Source organism: Oreochromis aureus, linkage group 22, assembly GCF_013358895.1.
Source record: "Oreochromis aureus strain Israel breed Guangdong linkage group 22, ZZ_aureus, whole genome shotgun sequence".
In the NCBI taxonomy this organism is placed as follows: domain Eukaryota; kingdom Metazoa; phylum Chordata; class Actinopteri; order Cichliformes; family Cichlidae; genus Oreochromis; species Oreochromis aureus.
The window spans coordinates 32,215,583-32,224,141 of record NC_052962.1 but is presented as its reverse complement, the minus strand read 5'-3'; positions in this window follow the sequence as shown (position 1 = coordinate 32,224,141).

Genomic DNA, 8,559 nt, shown 5'->3' with positions numbered 1-8,559 from the left:
CATGAAGTGTTTGTCTTTTTTTTTAAATTTTTTTAAGTCTATAAGATGATAAAAGTTACCAGAGTGCACTCAGTTTCTTTTGAGCGCCACATAAAACACCCGCTGACCGCAGATGTAAGGGAACATGCCGCCTCTGCTCCGACTGCCTTGGGAAACTATATCCTCCTCAGTCCAGCAGGACCCCAGGGCCCCGGGTGACCACTGGCACCGCACTCCCATCTTTCCACCTCTAGAGGGAGCACTGACCTTTTTGTCCTGTCCAATTTTCAGCAGCTGTAGCCCCCACCCGTCTCCTCCCTCCTTGGTAAAATTGCTTTGCATTTCTTTCCCGGCCTACTTTGCACACCTTGGCCAATAAGGAGGCAGCAGACCTAAGATCAGAGGATACTTTGCTGATAGGTTTCACCCGACACTGGTAGCTCTGTTCTCTCTGCTGCATATTTACATGTTAAGAAAAATGTGGGTGTGAGTTTGTCTCTTAGAGATGTAGCTAGGGGAATGCTCTTTCACTTTTGTGCCACCTCCTTTTTTCTGTCTCCTCCCTCGTCTGACAGTGCATCAAAAGAATCTCCTTTTCCTCCTGACTAAGAGAAGCTTTAGCTCACTATGCAGAGCTATCAGGATTTGTTTGAGGTCATATTAAAAAGCAACTTTAATCCTGAATATGTTTATAATCAATAGAAGTTTGCAGGGAATCTGATAAATCAACTATTTTAGACCACGTAGCCCCTGGTTTTTATAAGCATGTTCAGAAATGCCAGTTATTCATGGGCACTTTTCATACCTGTAACTACTCTCCCTCTGAGGGATCTGTAACATGGGAAACCACACATTACCATAGAAGCATAACAATAATACTGTAGCTGCTTCTGTGTTTTTCAGTCTGATTTATGCCAAAGATTACAGATTACACTGAAGGTTCTCAAAAGCTGAAATATATGGGTCAGATTTTCAGAGTTTGTGATTAACACCTTGCATCACTTCAGAGCAGAGAGGTGGTGAATAAGCTTCAAATCACTAGCTGGTCATGGTTATCCTGACTTGGAAAAGTAAACTAAGACCGATTAGAAGGATGCTGAGCGTCACTTTGAATGCTACAGATGTCTGAGCCAAGTGTGCCACTCTGAGCTGCTCCTGAAGTACCACCTGCTGCCAGCAGAGGGCGCAGGCACAATAAGGTCTCTGTTCTGGAAGCTCAGTACAGCCAAGTCAGCAGCCTCTATTTAGAGAAGACCCTATAACCTCTCATCTTGGAGTGGTAGACAGTCAGTTTCCCAGTTTGATCCAGGAATATATTTGTCAAATGATGTTTATTTAGACTCCAAAAAAAGGTTTCCACCTGGTTAGAGTCACTATTTTCCCGTAAAGTTGTATTTTGACACTAAACACAGCATTTTGAAACTTCTGAAACATCACTTTTAGTGAATTAAAATAACAGCATTTAATTATAGCTGACCTTTAGCTTTGCGGTCTGTTTAAGTGTTTTGCAGCTATGTTTTTGCCTGGGCCTTCAACATTTTCTAAGGCCCATTAGCATCTTCAGCGTTTGCTTTACTTCTCTTCCTGCCTCACGTTTCCTTCCTCATCACAGTTTTGTCTCTGTTGTCTTGCTTTCCGTCCACTCTCTCTAATATTGACTGCCTGCATTTTGTCTCACTTTCTTTCCTGCTCTGTCCCCAATCTCCTCCTGGCTCTCCCGCCCTCTCACCCCTCCCCTCTCCTGTCTTCTATTTGAGGCTGAGGGCTGTAGAAAGACACCTTTATACCAGAGGTCAAATTCCTCCTAATTCCTGCTTCGCGAATGTCGATTTTTCACCAGGTAAATGTTTTTTCCCTGCGCTGAATAAACAAGATGTGTTTGAAGTCACTTTTTGTGGATCCCGTGTGGTAGAATACCCCACACATCGTCTTCACACACACACACACACACACACACACCTGAGGAGGACAGAGCTTTATTGAGCCTGTGCACTCTTTGGAGAGGGCAAATACTACGCAGGAGGAGAACATGTCAGGTGTGTTTTCTGCTCACTGTTATTTTCTGTTCAGCCTACACAGTAAAATAAACACTATAATCCCCTTTGAGCTTTTTTTATGTGGTATTTGTTGTTTTTCTTTAAAACACACCTTTAACACTTTGTGTATTTTATGTTAAAGCTCCATTTATTGCAGATCTGTTAAGCATTACTACTAATACTGCTGACTGCAGGGACAAATAATTAGCTGGTTTGGTCAGTTATCATTAGTTGTTTTTTGCACTAGCATGCACACAAAAACAATGGCCCTGTTCCTCCTCCTGCACCACAGAACACAAGTAGGAAAAGATCATTTAAAAACATCATCTCTCTATTTATAAGACAAAGTACAAACACTAGTAATTAAATGTAAACTAGAAACTTAATTTAGAAGTGAATGAACTACTTTAGAAGCCAGTTGTAAGTAAACATGTATTAGTGGGAAAGACTGTATACAAAAAATAACATCACCACTGTGACGTCCATTGTTTGATTGACTCCACATCTCTAAGCCTCAGAATCATATTTACTCGTGAAAACTGAAAAACACACGTCATTTAATCGCTCTACAGAGACCTCAAAAAGCCCCAACAGGCAAAACAAACCAGAACGGTCCAGTTAACTCTGAGGTGAAGCTTTGCAGAGGAAAAAAACGGTATACGAGACGATCACCTAAAGATTTCTGAAGCCTTGAGCGTTTACGCCATCATGAACTTGCATGCAAAAACTCGTGTGACGAGATGTGGCAGCTATGACTGTCAAACCGTGTCCTCATTAGTTGTGTGATTTCATACCAAAGACTACTGTCCATTTAGAAACATGGTGCAACCGATATTTGCAAAATATACTTCATTTTTTTGTTCATTATGACCCAGAATGAGTGAGAGAGCCCATAACTGGGAGGGAGAGCGGGTAGTGTACTAATCATAACGTCGATGGCTCAAAACCCTGGCTCCCCTGCTCATAGTATCTTTGGGCAAGACGCTGAGCCCCAAGTTGCCCCTGATGCCTTCATCAGGCAGACATTTCTGTAGCTTCATTTTTCAAACCTGGAAATGCATCTGTATACGTACAGGTGTCAAGGAGCAGGAAATTTATTTACAGGGACTTAAACCATATACCTTTACTTGGATATTAACAGGTTATCCATTTACATACTACATAGTATGTAGTTACTGTTGGAGCCAGCCTCACGTGGCCTTTAGGACAACTGAAGTTTTTAATGTGTGCGTGATTCACAGCACATAAAAGAATTAACATAATTAGACATGGATGGTGGCATCTAATGTATTTGGCTGATTTTACCGTGTCCTCTTGTTTATTCACCAACTGTGAATGAACACACTTCCATCCTCTAAATTCCAATATAGCATGAATGTGTATGGATCTGCAAAGGAGGTTGGGAGAATGAGTGCTGAGTGTTTATTATCCTCACATATGAAGCTGTTAAAAAACTGGTGGTCCTCGCACAGATCCTGCAGTTCCCTGCTGACAGAAGGGAAAACGGGGTGGTGGAGGAATGGTTGGGGTCCACTATGGTGCTGGAGAGGGCGGTCATAGTTGGTAAGCTAACCTGCTCTGAAAAAATAAAATAAATGAAAACAAAAACATTTATCTTGCTAAACCACCCACTGAAGGTAGTCGTGACTGTTTATTGTGATTAAATAAAACTTTTCTGTTAGGTGACCCTGGGTGGTACATGTTAGATAGCTGGAAACACTGTTACTGTCTCATTTCAAGTTTCAAGTCACGTTTCTGCCTTTTTTATGTTGTGTCTGTACGGTTCAGACTTTCAGGACGGGGAGAAACCTTGGAATGAGTGGTGACAACATTTATAAAAGCCAAATTACTGGTCAGCCACTGTCCCCATGTTCTTTCAGGCGTAATGATATGCTAGGTTTTGGGTACACACAGACCAGCTCTGAGCCAGCGTGCACTTAGATGACTGAGAGCGCCTCCTGAGCAGAGCTAAATCTGGGTGAAACTGAGAACGGGTCCCACACAAAGTATATAATTCTACATTTGAGGATAGTTGGTTTTGCTTTCAAATCAAAGGAACATGGCAGATAAATATATGTCAGGCTGAGAGAAAGGCCTAAAGGAAGACATCGTGGTGGTGCCAGCTGGGCACGTAATCAAGGAATGTGCCCCAAATCTTTAAAACAGATACGTTTTACGTGCAATTTGTGGTGTATTCTGCATTTTACAGTAAAGGTAAAAAACCTAAACCAAGAGCAAACATCAAATATAATCCTTTAAGTGTAATGACTGCCTGTTTTGTCCATCTCAGTTCAAGTAACTGGTTCTACTGGTTTTTGTGTCACTTTCCAAAATAATCTGTCTTATAAAAATAATTCAGCCTTAAATTTTTATTTTAAGACATCTAAACACCAAAAAAGTGGGAAAATAGAAAAAAAATTCAATAACAAAAGATTTTCTTCATACCTTTTTTAAATTCCTAGAAGTGCGACATGATTGGTCGGTGGAGGCAAACAAATGCAAGCGATGTACATATTACCAAAGTATGGATCAGGTGTAGTTAATCTATTAAGGTCATGGACAAACTCCATCATCTTATCGATTTCAATTAAAAATTGATCATTTTTTCTAAAATATTAAAGTTTAATAATAAAAATAATCTGTAGAGCTGCACGTATCAACCCATCAATCAAAGAGGACCCTCTTTTGATTGGACCAGTGTGCATGGAGTATTTTTAAGTATTTGTAATGGAAATAACATCGCAAAGCTCCGCCTCTTAATTTCACTGTAATGATGAGAGAGTGGGAAGTCTGTGTGTGGGAAGATTAACGAGCTCCTGACTGTTTGCCAGGAGTGAACGTGAGAGGGGCGCGATGTGTCAGCGAGGGGAAACCAGTAGATGCAGAAGGAGGGAAACGTAGATTGGAAGACAGAAGAAGGAAGAGGGAGGGTCGTATTTTCATTTATGCTGCATCCTTGGCTGTTTTGCTCGTACAGTAATGGCCCGGATGGGACTGAGCTGCAGGCTGAGATGAAAAGCTCTTTGATGAACAGACAGACCGGAATGAGCTCAGATTGTTTTTATTGCAAGTTTTCAGTGATCTCATTAACTGTGTCTGTGCACCAATACTGTGCATCTGTACGTTCGGCCTCGAGTTTTGGAAATTATTAATTTGTTTTCCTCTTTTTGATCTTTTGTCTGTAAGACAGCCAAGTCTCACCGACACACAGGGATGGGAATCATAGTGTAGTAGTTACAGTACTGCTACAGTACTGTAACTGTGGGTTTATAATACATAACAATAGTACAGTAGAGCAGTGATGCTGCTCTACTGTACCATTGTAATTCAGTTCATTTTAATGTTTTATCTCAGGTAATACGCGTTCTGATTTACCTCTCACCTCTGTCCTCTATTTTCTCCCATCTGTGTCCTTAACACAAGTAAGTTAAATTAACAGACTGCATGTTGCAATAAAAACATCACAAGAGGAAGTAACATGATAAATCACACTATATAGGTTTTCTACCACTTTAGGTTCTCGCTGTGTTCTCGGCTTCCACCTCACTTGTTACACTTTGATCTGTTTTAATCTGCCGTTATGTTGTCGTCTGTCTATCCGCCTTCCTCGCTGCACCTCACCTTTGTTCTTCGCCATCGTTCTCATATCCCAGATTTCTCTACTGTACCAGAGAGAAGGCCCTGGTCTCAGCAGCTTCCTGTCTCACAAAAGACCCTTCTGTTTCCCCCCTCTGGGTTTCCTCCTCTGCCTCCCCACCCCCTCTTCAACACCCCTGTGGTACATTCCCCCCTCCCCGGTGCATTCCTCGTTGACCTCGGCAGGCTGAGGAGTCCCTCTGTCAGTGAGCTCTGTGAGAGTGGGACTGAGCCTTCACTCGTCGGTGGAAGCAGTTGTTAAGTTCAGGTTAAGTCGATCTGCAGAGCGTGCCTTTAAAAGTGAGCTGAGTTAGCTTTATTGCTGTTGCAACACAGGTTGTTGCAAACGTGGGCCGATAGTACAATGATCAAACTTATAATACTATAATATATTACTTAATTATTGTATGCCAAACATGTCAAAATGAAAGTTAAATGATATGCAGGCGTGTCTGCTTTAAATCAAAGCTTAACAGAAACGTTTCATTTGAACTTGAACACACAAATGTTCAAGTACATTGAAGTTTCATGTCGACATAACAACACGACCTGGTTGCTGTACTGACGTCATCTAGTTTACCGACAGGTGCATTTCGGGTTTGTTAGTTGTCTGTTCAAAAAAGCATCAACGGCAATCTCCACAAACTGATTCTGTTTATTAATGTGTCAAATCTGTGTGAAGCTGGCACTAGAAGCTTTCTGGTTTTCTCTTGTAGTCCAAGTCCTATTGATCATGCTTAAATGTCTATTCATTCCATTCAGATAAAAAATATATGTGGAGATTAAAAAAGGGATGATATTGGCCAGAATGAGATTATCACTATCTACAAACTGAGGATTGTAACGGAAATGGAAAATCTCATCCCGGATGTCTGGAGGCCCTGAAAAATTAGCCGTTGTCCCCAGAGGCTAGACCCACAGGGACTAGCTGATGGGTTCCCACATTGTAGAAAAACAAATGAACTTTATCTTTCAATACTCAGAGTCTTTGATTGGATTCATGAGACAGACACTCACTCTGCTTTTGATAAAGCTTGTAGTTGGGACTGGATCAGGTGATGAACCCTCCTTTAGTTAAGCTTCACTAGGCCTTGGCTGCTGAGGGCTTCCCATGATGCACTGAGCTTTTCGTCTTCAATAAATAGCATAAAGACTCGTCACATAGAAAGTGTACAGTACAGTTTAAATAATGACAGATGCACCAGTGAGAAACTTCTTACTGCTGTCCTGCTAAGACTCAGCATTATGTTTAGTTTTCTGAACTGTGCTCGGTTTTTGTTGTTTTTATGTTATTGCTACCAAACCTGAAGCTAAATCCCTTCACATGCCTTAAACCGAATTTCATAGTCTCCTCCATTTTCCAATCAGGGGGACTGTTTCTCTCATTTGCCATCTTGAAATTTTAACACGTTTCCTGGAGGAGTTCAGTTCAGCAGCTGGTGTGAAAGGAGCCTTTAAGCTCCTTGCTTCAGCTGCGGCTCCTCCATCGTTCTTTGAAAAGCTCAGCTGGGTCAGGCACAGCAAAGTGTCGACCTAATGCCAAACTGACCCAGCCGACCTTCACCTCCACCTCGCAGAGTCCAGCTGACTAGTCAGGGGTTACAGCTGGGCTTCACTGCCCTCTGTCCCTTCATCGTTCAACCAACCAAATACTCCTAATGCCTCACATTCTTGGTGCTTCTCCTCTTTCATCCTTTACAATGAAGAAGACGAGCTTGTTGTCATCTTTAAAGTGCTCTCCTGTCTTTGGAGAGTCAGTCAGCAGCTCTGTCTTTCACAGGGAACTGCAGCTTGTAGTGCTGGAAGTGTAATACCTCACCAACCAGGTTCCTACACAGGTTTATTTGCACTGCTGTTAATTTTCATGATATTCATGCATTTAGTTTTCTTAGTTCTACATGGGTTTGATTCAGTTTTTAGAAGAGCACTCAGGCAGCTCCGCCTCACCACACCACCCCGAGTACAACCCCAATTCCAAAGAAGTTGGAATTCTGTGAAAAATGTGAACGCAGAGTGCAATGATTTGCAAAATTCATAAACCGATACTTATTCACTCATTTTGAAATTTGGTGGCACCAATAAGTTTGGAGAAGGTCATGTTTACCACTCTTTTTTTTTTAACAACTGTCTCTAAACATCTGGGAACAGAGGAGTCCAGCTGCAGGACTTCTGGGAAATGAATCCCATTCTTGTCTATGAGAGGACTCTGGCTGATCAACAGTCCTGATCGGTCCTTCTCTTTAGTCTGGAGCAGGGGTGGGCAACTCCAGGCCTCGAGTGCTGGTGTCCTGCAGGTTTTAGATCTCACCCTGGGTCAGCACACCTCAATCAAGTGATTAGTTCATTACCAGGCCTCTGGAGAACTTCAAGACACGTTGAGGTAATTTAGCCATTTGAATCAGCTGTGTTGGATCAAGGACAATTCTAAATCCTGCAGGACACCGGCACTCGAGGCCTGGAGTTTCCTACCTCTGGTCTGGAGGATGCAGCGTCTACGTTTTTCAAAAAGAATTTGAAGTTTAAATTCGTCTGACTGCAGAACAATTTTCTACTTTTCCTCAGTCCATTTTTAAATAGGTTCTCTAAATTTTGATGATATTATATAGATGATAAAATAGTCAAAGACTTCACTATTTCATTTTGAGGATAATTATTCTGAAATTGTTCCACAATTTGTAGACAGATTTTTTTTTGCTGGTTGATTAAATTTTTCCCATTTTCACTTCTTAGAATCTCTGCCTCTATAAGACGCTCTTTTTATACCCAATTTGTGACCAAATTTCCCAGCTGTTGGGATGCTGTGAGAAATGTAATTAAATGCAGTAATTTGGAAATATCATAAACCTGTATTTTCTCCATCTGTTTTTTACTACCACTTACTTTTCCAGCCTTTTGTCGCTCCCATCCC